Genomic DNA, 19593 nt, shown 5'->3' on the forward strand with positions numbered 1-19593 from the left:
GCCGGTACAGTTCCCTATGAAATCAGTTTCGCGTATCGAGTTTCGCCATCGAATCGCTCGCGCAACGACACCACTCATATTTTCCTGGTTGCGTGGGCGAAATAAATCGAATTTGCCACACCTGAATGGACGTCATTACTATGCGCCGGTATCCTCATGTGGTCAATCTAATTTCTCATAACTGGTCACGTTTCATCGGTAACGTAACTGCGCATGCACTGCTTTTACGAAACATTTCCTTCCGCGCTTGTTATAATTGTCAGCCGCAAGCTTTCGAAATCGTCAAGGGAGATAGTAATTACGACCATCGAGTGGGATCCGTAATTATTCGCTTAGCTGGAACGCGCAGCCAGGTAACAGAGCAATTTCCACGGGAAACTCTAAATGTCATATCGTTTTCGCGATGTTGCGTGTATGTTCTGTGTTCGTGTGGTCTCGCGACGATTCCTTTTCGTTGTACGTTCCTGCTCACGTGCATCCTATCAGAATGATCGTGACCGCTCGCCAACCGTCCGTCAGTTCGACCGAATATAATTATTTAATTAGAACGGTATTAATTGCTTATCCACCGCGATACAAAGTCACGCCGCAGCGAGTATGAGCAAGGATTATGATAATATTAACTAGACGTTTTGATTAATTACGTTTCATTGTTATCGTACGAACAACTGGTGCGCTGGTTCTCTTTTAACATAAACTCATAATGCGGACAATAATATTTTTGTGCAAGGCATCATAAACAAGAATTAATACAAGCAAAAATAATAAACACTACCTTTAACGACAATCGATCACAAAAGTATTTGGATACCTGCATTTTCGTGATTCATGTTTTACCTTCACGTACAAAGTATTAAATGAGCCGTTTATTTTGAAAGTGGCATAAGTCACTTTTTCAAAAAATCGAGTTAATGGTAACACTAATTACAATTGAACGGTATCTTTTCACTTTAAAAAAATTTGCAATCAATAAGTTGAGAACTATTGAGATTTGTTCGAGAGAAGTTTTGCTAATTAACGGTATAACAAACGTGTTTATTTTGAAAGTGATGTAAGTCGCTGTACTCAGGAAATTAATTGCGGGGCTTAATGTAAAAGAAATAGAAACGTGTGATAAGTGTGTGTGAAGTATTGTTTTGAATTATTTTCAGTATTTTTAAAAAAGTTGAGATCACACTGGACTTATTTTTATAAGTGCGAAAGAATAGTGCAGTTTTGTAAATTATATTATAGTGATGTGGCGGCTACCTCCAGACCTGCCAGCAGATGGCTATAAAATGTTTTATAAACTAACTTTAGATGAAAAAGATGAATTTCTAACTTTGGATTTGTCACCAAAAAGAGGAAGACCTAGGCGTTATTTACAAATAGAAATGGATCAGTTACACGCTGGATCTCATCCTGTTTCTTCAGCAAAATACAAAGACATGATGGACTTGCTTAATTATATACCCCCAATATACCACAGTTAGTTTAAAAATTTGAAACAAAACACGATTTCCGAGGACCTAATCACTCGTATTGATGACGAAAATTAAATTGAGCTGATGTATTTTCATATAAATTACTTATACTTATGTTTCAAAATGTACTAATTATTTTTGTATTTTATGAATATTAAAATAAAAAATACTTAAATCAAACCTTTATATTAAATATGTTCATGGTATAAATTATTATTATATATGTAATTTATTCAACAATTTTAGTCAATCACGGTCCTTTCAAAACATCACTTCAGTAAAATACGTCGAACAAAATTAATATATGTCAGTCATTTTTCTAAACTATTTATTTTGAAAGTGGCTTAAGTCACTTTACCGTAATGAAAAGTGGTGATTTTTTAATGTTTATACGAAATTATTTATACTGAGAAAAATATCAGTATCCTGAGATAACAAATACGAGTAAATCTTCTCGAAAGTTAGCATCCATATTTTTAAACGTGTTAAAACGCAAACCCTTAAATATATCGACTTAAAAACAAAGTGACTTATGCCACTTTCAAAATAAACGGCTCAAATAATGTATTCTGATATGATAGAATATAGCTCTTAGATAACATAAATGCAAAAACATTTTATTTACTACATATTATTGTTTGAACAATGGTAGTAAGTCGAAGAGATCGCAAATTTGCAGATCACAAATAAGATCAAAAGAAGAGCTAAAAAATCGACTCATGGAAGAATGGAACCGTATCGACATCACTTGCTTACAACAAATTATTTATAACATGCAAACACGATTAAAAGTCATCTTGTGCAACGAGGATGTCCCGCGAATTTTGTTGTAACCGATTGTAAGTACAACATATCGAATATTTGAATAAGTTATTTTATATTCATATTATAGAAGCTATTTATTAAGTTATTTGAATAAGTCGTTGAAAGGAATGCCAGACGTTGTTCACGTAGACTACTCGTTTAATGTAATTGAACGAGTACTTTTAAGCAATCAGAAAGTTAAGTTCGTTGTAACATTCAGAAAGCCGAGCTCGTTGTAGCAATCGACGAGAACTGAAACGGAGTTGAAGAGTTCTCTTGGCCCGTAACAAAAATTGCAATTCTCGAATGCAAAATTTGTCGAGAAGAACTTCGATTTACTTTTCAACGAAAGAAGTGAAGTGCATTTATGAAAAATCGAATAACCGTAAGATGAAATATTTCCCGCAAAGTTCGCGGAATATTGGATATTTAGTCTTGAAGATGTCGCGGCGGCAGCTTGAAAAACATGGTCCCGACGAAGACGGAAAAAAAGTTTCAAAGTAACATTTCCCGTACTAAAAAACGTCACTTTGGCTTTTAGCCAACGTTTGCGGGATTATATGCTGCTCGTTCAACTTTTTCAAAATTGACGACTTCCTCTTTTTGGGATCCATCAGGCAATTACAGACCTGATGTACCAGTTTCCGCCATCCTCGAACCAGTTTCTAAACCTTTAAGTCAATACGCATTAAAAAGATTCATCATTTGGATATTTTGAGTTTGAACTTAATAAAGGTGAACAACCGCCGGACCGTGCTGTCAGCAACTACAGTGCAGTTTTTATTCATCTATAGCCAGAAATAAATAAACGAAACATGTGGCAGTGGAGACAAAAAAAGAATTTAAAAACACCGTTCCATTAATTTCACTGTATTAACATCGTTGAAAGGAGAAATGCGATTTTATTTGACTTCCGTTTCATCTAATCGATAGGGAATGTTTCACTGGATTCACGAGTCAAAAAACTGCGGAATTTATGCATTTATTTATTTATTGATGCTAAAATTATAAATTATTCTTAGACCACATCTTGACAAAAATTAACAGATGTAAATTTAAACAATAGACAGACTAAAAGAATCGAAAGGTATCGATATACACTATTTGAAGCCTAATAAATTTATAAAGAAGAAAAGAAGCTGATAAGCATTATGACAAAAAATAGTAGCTGTAATTTGAAACATTATACAAATTAAAAGAATGTTTCTTACAATTGATGCAAACAATTTTTATTTTGCCCAAAGATTCAGTCAAGTAATGACTAATCATTAGACTGTGGATGTTATGCACTTATGCTAAAAATTAGCTGTGATTTTAAACAGTAAACAGACCAAAAATCAATGAATAAATTTCTCTTGAAACATTTCTTCACAATCACATCAATAGATAAATTTCACATGAAACATTCTTCCACAAACTCAGCAGACACACTGTTTGCCTTTGCATAGACAATGATGCGCGTCGTTATCAATGTTTGTGCTATTACCGCATGTCAACACAGCTCGGGCACGTCAAGTGGTCCGGCGAGATTTTTCCCGAAATCCGTGGCACACAAGGTTCTTTTCAAGTACTGTATACCAGGAAGAGCGTTATGCATAATTCCTGCGAATTCAGCGATTCTCCGTGAAGTCTCATATGCGTAGGAGGCACAGGTGAAGGGTTTGGCGAAGGCGGGTTGCGTCATTCGATTTTCATTGGATTTTCATTGTTTAGGTACTACCCTTCTAGTGACGCGGCATGTATACATATATTCTACATAGACACACCTTTTGCATTGGAAATGCACTGTGCGGGCTGTGTTGTTCCTATCGAAATGCATACACCCGGTGACGGCACGTTCTAACGCCAGAAATGAAAGGTAACTATTACAAGGACCAGCGTATCGAAAGCAAATGGAATACTCAGTAGTAATTACTTCACGGGCAATAAATATTATCGAACGAATCCATTTACATCGCTTCGTTTATGCGGCTGCTGTTTGACTTTATTTTTATGAAAAATTCTCTGTTTTGCCGTTTTTCCTCTATTTGCGCAACTTTATGTAAAAATTTTAGTTCAACAGAACTGGGCGTTGGAAGAATTGTTTACTAAAAAATATAGAACCAACAAACGGTGAAAAATAACCGTGTTTGTTCTTTAGGGAAAATATTCTATTTTGCAAAATATAGATATGGAAAATTTGATCGTTACTGTTGAGGTAGTTATCCTTAGTGTTTATGAACATTGTTCATGTTAAATAGGACAAATAACATATAAAAAAAATCGATGAACATTAGTATATGGATGGAAAGTAGTTACTATTTATTTTTCAGTTATGGTTGTCAGAGATACAACAGTTGATCATGAGCTGGAAATTATCATAATAAGACAGCATAGAATATAATAAGAGCACTGATAATCAATTTTATGAATATTGTCACATTTACAAATTTAATTATTTTATCACATTTACCAATATTATTATTTTTACCATTTTTATCACTTGTCATTTTCATCACTTTTATCAATTCTATCGTTTTGCGATTCAAATTCAACTTGCAAATAGCTAATCTGAGAAAATTCCCCCCAAAGGTTTAATACGCGTAAGTGGATATTAATCCTAATTTATCACAGGAATTTTAATTAATTTCGAATTCACCAACGTTTAAGTATCGCCGTGAGCAAGCTAGCGAGATTCACGCGACGAAATTCGGGACACAAATTTGAGGGCCGACGCTTTCAAAGTCGATTAATACCACCGAAATGGAGCGTCCATGCAAACGAATTTCGTTGCATGTTTTCAATCTATTTTCTTTCCAACGTAGAACGGCGCAGTGTTATATCTCTCATGCATACTGCATAAACAAATCGCTATGTCCATTTTCTAAAAAAAGAAGTGTGTACTACGTTTCTTGTAACGGTCAATGTATAATAGCATCAGCTGCGAGTTCGCACAGCATTCCATTACTCGCTTTCAGTGAAAACTGATAGCGAGTACTGGATCAGTGCGAACTACTTTAGTTTGAGTTCTTGAGTAATTTGTAGACACACGAATTTTTATTTAGCTTGAACACAATGATGCAGATTTGTTTTGAGATTTGTATTTGATTCACGATAACCGAAGTTCTTAGTAACCATTAGATTTTCACTTATGGACTTTTGCAATTTAGACATCTTATGGATTATTTGAAAACCTTATAAAAACTCATTGGTATCATTTAGTTATTTCTCAAATCTATTACACATCGATAAACAAAGGATATAACACATTAGAAAAACTCTATGGTCGACGAATGCAATGAAACGTCAACATTAATGCATTTATCGTGCGCGTAAAGCAAGAATAAAATGTTTAAACACTGTTAACTTAAGTTTCTACGAAACTTAAATTTTTCGTTCTTGTAAATTGTTCTCTATTACGCATCTGCGATAGCTTCGTGCCATGATTATAACATTTAAAGCCACGTTGCATTAATTAACGTAAAATTTAATTAACCGATAACTATGTTACTTCATATTCTCGGGTTTCGAATAACATAAAGGAATTTGATAACCTGTTTCATTGTAACTCGTTTGATAATAGTAAGTGCGTGGCAGTTACTGTAATATTTAAACATCGCGCAGCCAATCTTTTGCGAATAGTGTACTAAAAGCATTTATATCCTAATAAATGTTAATTAGAATGTAGTCCGTAGATTAAGTTGAGCGTGTGCAGCGGAAATGGTCGACGTGAAAGTTTCATTTGAAATAGGATATCCGAGTTTACGATGGTAATCTTCCTAAACTATAGAACTGGATGGTGTTACAGCCAAGGTTTTCAACTGACTTCTCTTAAAGGGCACCATAATACCGAAGTTTTGAATTAAGGAGATGAGAAATAAAGCCAGTCGTCATAGCTATCCGGCGAGCCGAGCAGTTAGAAAGAAACAGGGCTACGAGTTAGCACACCACTGTTGCCACAGTGGTCTGGAACGCTGTAATTTATGGCCAGAGTTCAATTTTTCAGCTTTCATATTTGCACAACATTTTTTTCTCTCCTACATAAAGACCGGGGTCAAGCAATTCTGAATCGATTTTTTGAAGAATTAATTTTCTTTTTGAATCGACTTTTGGATATTGAGACCATAATGCTATTAAACTATTGTAGAGTAGTCCGCGTAACACCGGATTATTTAAAACACATAATCTTCCTAAATTCATTGGTTTTAAATGAATGGTTAATGACCAATAATCGATATGTACTCCAATTATTGTCAGTTCTTCCTTTTTTCAAGTTCTAAAGAAATAAATAATTAAATGTACCAATCTAATTTAAAAGTTTATATGCAGTACACGTCTCGGAAACAAAATTTTTGATGCGAATAATTGAAGTCATTTCGATCATTTTAATGTTAATATATTTTGTTCACTTGATAATATTATAGCTGGTGCCGAAACGAATTCAATGACCTACTTCACTATGACCTTGTGATAACGCTAAAACAATTTTGGAAGAATGAAACGTGTTTCCAATCTACTACTGGTTGCAAAGAATGTAGAAATTCGATTGATGAAAGTACAATGAAGCTATTTAACCAATAATTGTAATGGAATCGTTCGAGATAACTGGAATAATCTGATACGAAACAGAAATCAAGCAAAAGAGATCCGAATTATTTACTAATAATTATAATAGAAATGTTCGATATATGTAACAGGAATTATCTGATACGAAAGAGCATTTAAAGACGATTTAAATAATTTACGAATGATATAGTTCGATTTACAATCAGAAAATCTGCTTATTATTTGTTGCGCCTATCTGTTAAGCAAACCGAATTTATTGTTATCCCTAAAGAACACGATGTGTATTATTATCTACGATAGTTTGGAGTACATGAAAAATGTGCTGCACAAAATTTACTCATCACAGTTGGTCGAAGTTGCACATTTTTACGATGTGAAACACGATTTATGACCATCTTCTCGAAGATATGGTAAGTTTGACTAATGCTAAGGGATTTCTATAAGAAATCAAAGATTAAACATACTAAACTGCAATCTGCAATGTTATATATTTTTGTTGTTACTGTTTCATGCATTAGTTTCACTGATATCTTACGACTAGTCTTGTATTATTCCCGTATATGGTCATCATTATTATGTAGATACTATTATTATTTACTACTATTATTACCATTATTATTTGATATAGCATTATATGAATGAGTGTTAACAATAAACGGCAGAACAAAATGATTAATAGCCAGTGTTATTTTATGATCATAATTGCAAATACTTGATCACCAGATGTATTATACTGCCTCTTGTTTGCATACCTTACGTCTCTATTAGCATGCAGGTGGGTAAGGAACTGGCTGCGGACGTGGGAAAATAGTCATATGGTGTCCTAATAGAGTATCGTCTCGGAAAATCCATTGTTTCGAAGATGTATTAAAACGTTTCAGAAACGAGTCTAAAGTATTTCAACATTTACTTGCAATTTATAGAAATATTTACAATTCCGAAATGGAAATATCCTTCATAGAAATGTTTACAATTTAGAGATAGAAACATTTATTCTAAAAATATTTAACGTTTAGGAATTTTGCATTGAAATGTTAGCAATTCAGAAACGGAAATGTTTCCCATAGAAATGCTTATAATTCAGAAATGAAAATATTTTCCATTGAAATTTTCGAAATTTAGGAATGTAAATATCTCGTATAAAAATGTTTGTAATTCAGGAATTGTTTATAATTTAGAAATAGAAATATATCCTTCGCAGAAATGTTAACGATTTGGAAATGAAAATATATCCTTCACAGAAATGTTAGCAATTTAGAAGTGGAAAAAGTATTAGCAATTTAGAAACCCAAATATTGCTCATTCGAATATTCACAATTTAAAAATGTTTCACAGTTCAAAAATATTTGTTACAGAAATTAATTTGCATTAATTTGCATTAATTTGCAGAGTCGAAATTTTGCAAATATTACCTTTCAGTTTGTACGATGACGGGATATTTACTCAATATATTTGAAAAAATTCGAATAAACCGACAGATTGATTTCCGAGAGATACATCACCGTACTATAGCACTCGCGTTAAAAAAGAAACGCTTTTCAAATCTTTTATACCGTTATAAAGCGTACGAGTGTGTGGCTTGTTCGTTCTGCCTGCAGAGCTGCCAATTTTTCGGTTTCATTCGTAACATTTTTGGAATGGAATTTTTAATTATAAAACTGTGCTTAATTGATTTTTTACAAATTGTGTTTGACCAGATTTTGTATGCACGTCGATCGTTACAATAACGAGGAAATTCGGTGAAAAATATATTGTTTATTGTAAACACCAGTATTCCCAATCAAAACGATATTATACGATAACATATAGTAAAATATTTGCTAGTTTCGAAATTTTTCTGTTAAAAATCATTTGTCCATGTTTCTTTCAAATTATTATACAAACTGTCGTAATTGCGAACATATAATTGTCTAATTGATAATTTATTGTAATAATTATTTTAGCTTAATTTTTGTATTAAAAATCGCATAAACCTCGTGGCATTATAGGCCATTGTGTTTCTCTTCATATTTGCTATTACGTGACGACGATAAAAATGAAAATAAACAATTCGAAGTCGATTCTCTTAAGCTTTACATTGTAATAGATTTTCTATAAATATCATTTATGTCATTGGTATATTGTTGCAACCCTGTATAGTCGCAAGCCTGTTATATCAATGAAACGCGGGTCGATTAAATTTCATGAACATTGTTGAAACTCACAATAGGATTACAGAAAATTGGCGAAGTATGAAGGCTGAGTTCGGCTTGATTACAAATTAATTCGAAAAAGGTAAAAGTCTCGTCGAAGGGATCGTTGTAACGAGGGAACTCGTGAAGACCGGAAAGAAGAATGGCGACGGTACAGCGACGATGAAATGGGAAAGCCAGGAATAATTTGACTTTAACGAAGAATAGGGAAGCTGTAAAGAGGGATGCGTGGGTTAATGAGGGTTGTGTTTTCTTAGGGCCTCGTTGCTGACCCGTAGTAATGCCGGTATGAGAACTGAGCTTGTTACAACAGCGGCAGTATTAATTTATTGAGGGGTGTAAACGTGGAGTGTGCCAGCTAACGAAGCCAACCAAATTCCCAAATATAATTTACTGCAGAAAAATATTCCCTTCACCATTCTCATTTGCCAATTAACATTTCATCTACCGGAAGCCAATTAACAGAATTTTCCATTACCGTGCTATATTATGAGAAATCTAAACAATATTTTTTCACACAATGAAAAATTATCACCTAACGTTACTGGGATCGATTCGTCGGTACAAAGTTGAAATGATTAATATCACTAAACAATTTGTTAAAAATTAACAAACAGATAACTCATTATTAACAATTTGCTTTTGCCTCCTCATTATACATTTAGATTTTATTTCATTATTAAACAAAAAAATAACTTATATTAATTAATATATTACTTTATATATTAATTTATAACTTAATTTATATATTAATTTACATAATAAGTAGTTGAATTACTCCCAACAATATTATTCCATCCAATTTTGCGTTCATTTTAAGAAATCGATGAAACGAAAACGAATCATTTTCTATTAACTAATAAATTGTCTCTCAACAAGGTTGACCGTTCATGGCTAAAATAAAAATATCTCAAAAAATTGATTGATTATACATTGAAGATTACTTGCACGTATATAAATTTAATTTACTTCTTTAACCTACATCTTTCAAGCGGAACTAATAAAATGTCATATAATTTAATAAGTATAGTATATTATACAGTATAATTAGATTTTGGTGCAATACTTGTTAAACAAAATGCGAAATAATCATGATGTTACCAATTGAACTAAAATATTATTGAAGTTCAATTTATTATAATATTATACGAGACTAATAAGAAAAGCTAAAATCGAGAATTGAATAGAAGGTTTTTGTACCTTTGCTCGATCGATATCCTCGGTAAGGGGCACACATTACGTTTGAATCATTCTCTCTCTAAATCGGGGCTACAGAAATAGCGCATATTCATCTACGTCTGGGAGAACGTGTTTCACCGTTCCCGTCGACGAAATTCGATTGCAAGGAGTCGCGGACTTTTTCATCGGTACGGTAACATTTCCCCCGAAGAACTCGTAAATATCAGGTTTGCATAAGCTCTCCGATTGGACCGTAAATTCTATTTTAATCTGGCAGCACAATCAATGAAACGTTAATCAATCGGATGCAATTCGGCGTCGCGTCCGTGTATTCAGACGAATCACAAAGCGTGCGAACATGAAGCATAGCGACGCTTTATACGGGCGCGGCTTTATTCAACTTTTATCACGTATTTACTATGAATCTCGAATAGGTTCGTTTAAATTCGCCTAAAACATATGTGCGACCGTATATGCGTACGTATACGCAATTATTTTCGAGCCTGTTTGTCGTAGCCGATTGCACTTTCCAACAAGCTATTCATACGAATGTGTAATTAACGTGTAAACGATGGTAAATCTAATTACATTCCGTAATTAGTAATTGAATATTGATTTTCGAGACATGCCGGCTCGACGTGCAAGAATCCGACACAACAATTTTAGAACCGCGCCAATGTAGACGGCGAGTGAATGTCTCTTGTCACGGCGGCAATTTTCATAATTGGAACAGTCGATTTTACTGGCGTGTTGATACGAAACGAAAACCGATCGATAGTGCATCGTGCGATACTGTGCTACGGCTATAATTTCATATTAGTTTGGGAACGAATAATGCTCAGTTTGTTCCGAAGTGCCGATAATTTGGACAGCTTGGCACGAACATGCGAATAAACATCTTTAACACTGACTGTCGTGTCACAGAATTATTTGCTCAAAATTTGAAAATCCTTTTTATGCCAATCTCCTGTATCTTCTTAATTTTATCAAAATTCGCAATACGTAAGAGTGTTGAAACAGTAATTGATGTGACACTGCTTATGATCCAATCATAATGAAAACTTTAATTAAAGTTTGATCATTTCTGCTATCAAGAAATTTTCACAATTTCAACAATTTCCAAATATGAAACGCGGAATGTTATGCTAACATACACTGTAGGTTGAGCAATAACACTCGAACGACTGTTGACAGAAATATTACTGAGTATACTTAGGTCAGAGTTGTGCAAAATTACAACTGAATTACTTAAGGAATTATAATTACAAAGTAATTCAATTACTTTATGAATCGAACACATTGCAATTCGTAATTCGCATCTCTATTCAATTAAATTACAATGTAATTCGTAATTGTAATTGGAGTAGAATTACAAAATACTAAGTATTCAAATTATATTAATTACGAATTACGATCTGATTGATTTGAAATTACGAATTATGAATTGCGATGTAATTGAATTGAAATTATGAATTAGAATATAATTTTCAATTTGCAGAAACTAGGTAGACAATTTTTGTACTCTGGGTCCATATTGGCCCAGTGTTGTGCGAGTGTTAAAGTAAACTTACAGACAAAAATGACATTTTAGATAAGAAAAAAAATGCATGACTAATTTGCAGACATTTTTAATTTATCGAATAGTCAAATGAATGTTTAAAGATTCATTAAAAATATAATGTTGAATTTCCTCTAGAAATAAATGTTATAGTGTAAGTTTATAACAAAGAAAGTAAAAGAAGCGTAACATATGAATTATAATCATTACGTGTGATGTACTTTTAGAATGAGAAAGTTGAATGTTCGTGATACTGAACACTGTATGCACATTGCACATCCACCCGCTTCTCGTGGGACCTTGCGAATGTTTCACCAACAAACTGAAACAGAGTTTTCACGTTTTGTCACCTTAATGCGACGTGCAAAATCAAGGCTGCAAAAATGTTCAATTACGCGTCTGCGGAGATAAATGAAGCAAGTCCTATTTCGTTTTTGAAGACAATGAACTGTATTTCTTTCTTCAACGGTGTAACGAAACTGTCAGCAACTGACGTCACGTTAATTTATAAACTCTAGTTTCAAAAGCTCTATACCTGATTTTCCAAAACCATAACTGTTCGACAATGTATATATCTGCACTGTATATCCGCAGTGTATGTATCTGAATTAATTGATAGTTTCGAATAGCAAGCGAAATAGCTACCTGCTTGGGTACCTGGAGAACTACCCAATAACACGTAAGCACCGCAATAAAGGTCGAAAGCTCAGAGCCAACTGTTCTTAAAGAATTAGAATTTAGACAGCATTACAGGTATCGACGCATACGACGAAATTTTACACAGGGAACTTTGAAAGTTGATTAACAAGATTCATGACAGCGCAAGTTCAAAGTTTATTAATTTTTAGTTTATTTTATTGCAATAATTAAATGGAGAAATTGAAATTGTTCTCTCGTATTAGAAACATTATTGAAGACAAACCATTTTAGTCAATGTAGCTGTGAAGGAAATAAAACACAAAGGAATTAAAATAACACGATTAACTTAGTCGAAAACAATATATGTAAATGGAATAATGTCCTCACGCGTAGAGATACAAATTTACGCTACAATGTAGAATTAAATGCTTCCAAAAGTAAAATGGAATAGAATATAATTTAGAAAAGAATGTTTCAAAAAATGTAAATGCGTCAAGTCTGTCTAAAAAACCTTGAACAAAAAGAAAACACGATAGGTTTGTATTAGTGAAATAATCTTGAGATTACATCAGTAAAAAATTAGATAACAAGTCACAATGTCCACAAAGTATTACCAAAATATCAATTCGGTTATGTATATAACCGATAACACCCAATATAACGTGTATGCATCATAATAAAGAACAAAAGTTCAGAGCTTTTTCAACTTTTCTTAAACAATTAAGAATTCTGAAAATACTACAGGTATCACCACACCACAACGGAATTTCACGCATGGAAATTTGAAAGTTGCTTTAAAAGATACACGACAACGTTATTTCATAAATAACTTAAATTATTATAACAATTCAATAATATTCATGATACTTAAATTACTTGCATACAAAGTTTCACAACTTTCAAAATTTCTCGGTTCCCTGACTCTCCTCATTAGTGTTTCATATTCTCTCTGATAAATTTATTAATAGAGCAAACTGTAGACAAATGGCCATTGTTCCATTTACTGAAAACGAAAGCACTCGTTCAGCAGTCATCTATTTCAACGTCATTTAAAAAGTGAATAACTCGGAGAGCAATCGGTAGCCGTATCAACTTTCTATTGTTTTGCGAACAAAAGACCGCATCAGCTATCTTTTGAACGAGTCGACTGTAGTTTCGTCAGTTTTTCGAGAATATCTTTGGAATTTGAAATGCCTGTAGGTTTATACGCGCGTGTAACTCGACTTTGAAAAAGTCTCGTGTGGATATGACAACCGGTGTATGCAACGGAGACCGCGTTTCCCTTTTATGCATTAATAGCGATTACGACCGAGAGGCTTTGATCGCTTGGTACCCGTAGGATTGACATACCGCAATGGTAAAGTACGTATCACCCGACACGCGCAAACAAGTTGAAACATACCGGACGTTTGAAACAACAATACTTCATCCGTGTACTCGCCTCATGGCAATCGCATATATTTTTCAAGGGAAAGCTAATGCAATGATACGCTTGGAAAACGTATTATTTGCTAGATGCGAACGCGAACGCTTTTCTGCGAAAACTTACTGTAATGCAGCTATAAAGCGAAGATAATGGTGGTCATCTATCGCGGAGACGGTCGATAAAGTCCGTAATGTTAATGAAGATGCATTGGACAGTGACCGATACTACTCTATTAACGCTTCGGTACTTTACACTTGCATCATCATTCGTATACAAATATTGTTTGCATAATTTGCGCCGCGCTTCTTTACGTTATCGTGACAGATCGTCCGAAGCTTTGACGGCGTGTTTAAACTCCAAGAAAATTTATCTTGCTGTTTAGCAGAGTTGGGCGAAATGTTATTCCCACGACGAATAACAGACAAAGTCTAACGAATAAAATTTTATTCGACGCTGACGAATAAATATTGAAACGAATAAAAATTAGTCCAGATAACAATTTATCCGAATAAGATTTCATTCGAATGGAATTTAATCGTACAGAAATTCATACAGAATACAATCGATTTGAATAAAAATTATAGAATATAAAGTGTTTGTTCTCATGATTTACGTTATTTACAATTTCTTGGAACTGTTAAAAAATAAAATACATTATTATTTCGCTTCTATTTCTTTCAATGGATATAGACGACGTGATGTAATTCATTTCTAGCCTGTATGAAAATATTATGTCACTTAACCTGGTGCAAAGACTGTTGCTTATTCACATTATACAAATAATTAGGCCAATTATAATAGACAGAACGGATTAAGTTGGTATAATATTTTCATAGCGAGTTTAACTGCAATTTTGAGATCGTCTAAATGCGACAGCTGACTATAGTCACCGATAAAATCCAGAAGAAAAATGACTACAGTCGACTTACGCTGCTTGGCGGATGTTCGTCTGGTTGGCTGACTTCGACCACCTTTTGCTAATCAAAGGGTAAATGTCACATTCTTCGAAGCTTCTTTAAATTTTCATCGCTGAATGCAACTCCGAAAGTTAAATGCGCGCTAGACAACGACAAAGAGATTCATCACAAAGAAGGGTCCCATCCCATGCTACTTTGTTTATTTGCTCGAAATTCGGTTACAATACACCCTGCAGACTGCGTTCGCTTTATTGCCGCCGTATTAGCCACGAGGATTTCCTGCAGATGTGTGAATCCCGTCCACTTTGACCTTTCAGGAATTTTTAGACGGAACCCGTCTCTAGGAATGCCATGAAAATGCATGAGCGATGCATTTATAGTCTCGGCATTTTGATAAACTTCAATCTTAGTTGCTTAACCCTTTCACGTGTAATAACGAATCAGAGTCGTTATGAATATTTCATGGTTAACTGAATATGAATATTAGTCGTTTCTTTGAAATCGAAGCGAAATCGTCCATTTTCAACATTTGTTGATAACAGTGAATGTAGTTATTCTGGAAATTAAATTTGTTTTCTTGCATATTAAGGAAATTCTTGTAGACAACAAATTCTAATAAATATAAACAATAAAATTAGTGAAAAGAATAAAATGCAATGGAGTTTAAATAACACGACTGATTTAATTAAAAACAATATATGTAAATAGAATAATAACGTCACGTGTAGAAATCAAAATTTACACTGCAATTTAGAATTGAATGCTCCCATAAATAAAATAGAATAGAATACAATCTAGAATAAGATGTTTAAAGAAGTGTAAATGTGACAAGCCTGTCTAGAAATCTGGAATAAAAAGATCACGATAGATTTGTAACAATGAAATAATCTTGAGACTGCATTAGTAAAATTGGATAAGAAGTTAATAATTTAATAAAAATAATTATATATATAATAACTGTCTAGAAATCTGGAATAAAAAGAACACGATAGATTTGTAACAATGAAATAATCTTGAGACTGCATTAGTAAAATTGGATAACAAGTTAATAATTTAATAAAAATAATTATATATATAATAACTGTCTAGAAATCTGGAATAAAAAGAACACGATAGATTTGTAACAATGAAATAATCTTGAGACTGCATTAGTAAGATTCGAAAACAAGTTAATAATTTAATAAAAATAACAAGTTGACTAAAAATTAATTTGATTTAATCCAATTACAGTTTTATGTAGTAGTTCAAGAATCAACAATTATAAAAATGAGCCGCGAGGCTCGAATGATCGTATCTCCTCTTCCCAAATTGTCCATTTTTTGCACAATCTGAGCGTCAATTACGAAGAATTTACTGCAGTTCGTTTTTGTATCAAGCTATTTTTAATAGAACCACATGTTATGTCTTTAAGTTACATTCACAGATATCTTGAAATGAATAATTTGTTTCTACAACGTTCTTCATGGAATTATAGTTGGTGTACTACTCTTATTTATGTATTATGCAATTTTATAATAATTGTATCAGGAGAATTTACTGTACATCGATTCCTAACAAGTACAAAATCATGCATAAGCAACCATCGGCTCTCGAAACAGACTTCGCCGTTACAAACGTTATCGATCACGTAACATTTGGTACCGAGGAAAACAGACATGCGAGTAAGCACGGCAAGAAATATCCCTCAAAACTATTCTGATATGGATGACTGTATATGGAAATTTCGCGAAGTGTATTGTTCTGGCACTACCAAAACGAAACACGTGCAACACAAGAACCGGGTGGAATGTGAATTACCGAGACGAAATGTACGGTATCGGCTTTTTTCCACGAAATGATCGATAATGATCGAAACGTCGATGTAAGAAAAGTTCGCCATTGAATCATACTAACGTCCCTTCGGTTGTCCCTGTTCACCGGCCCATTTACATTTGGGATTTGTCGGAGAACGAGAAAAGAAACTTAAATCGATACAGGGGAAACTTCTTTCGTGCAAAGCGAACGTTTGAACCCGCTGGGAATAGACTACTCTTGAAGATGCTACGACGGAAAAAAAAGTTTGATCGGCAGAAATCAGATTCCGAAGATACTGGACGCGCTCTGGGACAGGCATCGACAATATCGGAGTTAACGAGAATCTGGCGTAGGAGTTAACGCTTGGCTCGCTGTCGCCGAAATAAAAGGTCAGTTATAAAGGTTATCCGATGTCTGAAAGGACAAGCTTTATAATATGGTTTGGATTAGATTTGTGTTACTCTGATTTTTATGCAACGTACAACACGTCGTTAGAATTCTAATTCATCGACGTAATTACGCAAATTGAATTATTGGACTGCGGATCCGATACGTTTCGAGTAACAGTTGTGAATTTAATTCGATGAAGTCAAATCTTCGTTTTGAAATTTACGGATGCACGTTTCACTTTATTGTCACTAGATCGCGGATCTTCGTGCGAAATACAAATTTTCATCATCTCTTGCATCAAACGGGAATCAGATAAAGATGTATTTCTTCTTTTAATGGTGTTATACAGTGAAAGTAACGCAGCAGTATTTTGAAATTCTTCTTTTGTCTTCACTGTTCCGTGTTTCGTACATCTGTTTCTGCTATAAATGTGTAAAATCCGCCAGTCTTCTTATCACTAAACCTACCGAGCTCTAAAAGTGGCAACAGCAGATACATTTAGAAATGAGTATTTATACGTGGCAACTTAAGCGAGCAATTAATATAACAGAAATTGTAATGAAACACGTAACAGAACGAACATTAGTAGCATTTCACATTATAGATAGATTATCTACAACCTACTAAAAAATCATTGTCTATTTAACTCCTGCTAAGAAAGTTACTAAAAAGTATTTATTTGATTTCAAACTCTGGTGAGACTCTCCGACTGCTTTTTCTTTGCATCTGCAAAATAATTTAGAGACAATGTACCTGATGTTACACTGCGGTGGCAGGGTTTAGATTAGACGTTTGTAGTAATTTATGACAACATGTTTTCAGCGTACGGATGCATTTCCAGCATCCTAAGTCCCTGTTGAATTGACCTATCGCAAACCTCCGAGATACAGCGCAGCATATGAGCCGTTTATTTTGAAAGTGGCATAAGTCACTTTGTTTTTAGGTTGAGATATTTAAGGGTTTGCGTTTTAACACGTTTAAAAATATGGATGCTAACTTTCGAGAAGATTTACTTGTATTTGTTATCTCAGCATACTGATATTTTTCTCAGTATAAATAATTTCGTATAAACATTAAAAATCACCACTTTTCATTACGGTAAAGTGACTTAAGCCACTTTCAAAATAAATAGTTTAGAAAAATGACTGACATATATTAATTTTGTCCGACGTATTTTACTGAAGTGATGTTTTGAAAGGACCGTGATTTACTAAAATTGTTGAATAAATTACATATATAATAATAATTTATACCATGAACATATTTAATATAAAGGTTTGATTTAAGTATTTTTTATTTTGATATTCATAAAATACAAAAATAATTAGTACATTTTGAAATATAAGTATAAGTAATTTATATGAAAATACATCAGCTCAATTTAATTTTCGTCGTCAATAGGAGTGATTAAGTCCTCGAAAATCGTGTTTTGTTTCAAATTTTTTAAATAATTGTGGTATATTGGGGGTATATAATTAAGCAAGTCCATCATGTATTTGTATTTTGCTGAAGAAATAGGAGGAGATCCAGCGTATAACGGATCCATTTCTATTTGTGAATAACGCCTAGGTCTTCCTCTTTTTGGTGACAAATCCAAAGTTAGAAATTCATCTTTTTCATCTAAAGTTAGTTTATAAAACATTTTATAGCCATCTGCTGGCAGGTCTGGAGGTAGCCGCCACATCACTATAATATAATTTACAAAACTGCACTATTCTTTCGCACTTATAAAAATAAGTCCAGTGTGATCACAACTTTTTTAAAAATACTGAAAATAATTCAAAACAATACTTCACACACACTTATCACACGTTTCTATTTCTTTTACATTAAGCCCCGTAATTAATTTCCTGAGTACAGCGACTTACGTCACTTTCAAAATAAACACGTTTGTTATACCGTTAATTAGCAAAACTTCTCTCGAACAAATCTCAATAGTTCTCAACTTATTGATTGCAAATTTTTTAAAAATGAAAAAATACCGTTCAATTGTAATTAGTGTTACCATTATCTCGATTTTTTTGAAAAAGTGACTTATGCCACTTTCAAAATAAACGGCTCATATGTTGTCACAACAGTCAATAAAACTGCTAACTGCACGCTTCCCTTGGGCCTTGTGCCCTATAAGGACACTTCATCGAATATTTTCCTACGTAGTAAGATTGACGGTAAACGTGACACTATGAAATGATCGATCACGTGGTACAAGTAATAATATTGCGAAAGACAAAAGATCATATACAAACAAATGAGCACTATGATTGAAATCGATAGCGTAATTTGACTTTTGTAGGACTTGAGAATTTCTACTGTTTATAACAAGTTAGCTGTTGCAGCCTCTTTGAAAATTGTGTAAGTTATATTGCAATTATACTCCATATGTTTCCAATAGAAACCGAATAGAAATTTTGTACTTCTTCCAATGAGTTTAACAAGCTGATACTAATATACACTGCAACCTGTTTCTGTGCGATTACTTTTATGCGGTCTATGAAAAATGGGTTCGAAAAATACATAATATACATATATAAAAAGTGTGCAGTACAAAGGCTGTCCGTAAGGTTGTCCGAATGCCCAAATTGAACTTCATCGTCGCTAGACTACGGATTTTTATGCAAAATAAAAATCGTCTGCATTGATTACAAGGTACAGAAACTACATAGATATTTATATCCTTTCTTAATCA

The 19593-nt window shown here is 33.5% G+C and overlaps 1 protein-coding gene across 2 annotated transcripts in view; it reads right to left on the reverse strand.

Annotated features, from left to right (window-relative positions):
* LOC117222439 (uncharacterized) overlaps window positions 1-19593 on the reverse strand; it is a 291172-nt gene that overhangs the window by 245204 nt on the left and 26375 nt on the right. The window lies entirely within an intron of this gene.

This window comes from Megalopta genalis, chromosome 5, assembly GCF_051020955.1.
Source record: "Megalopta genalis isolate 19385.01 chromosome 5, iyMegGena1_principal, whole genome shotgun sequence".
Classification (NCBI taxonomy): domain Eukaryota; kingdom Metazoa; phylum Arthropoda; class Insecta; order Hymenoptera; family Halictidae; genus Megalopta; species Megalopta genalis.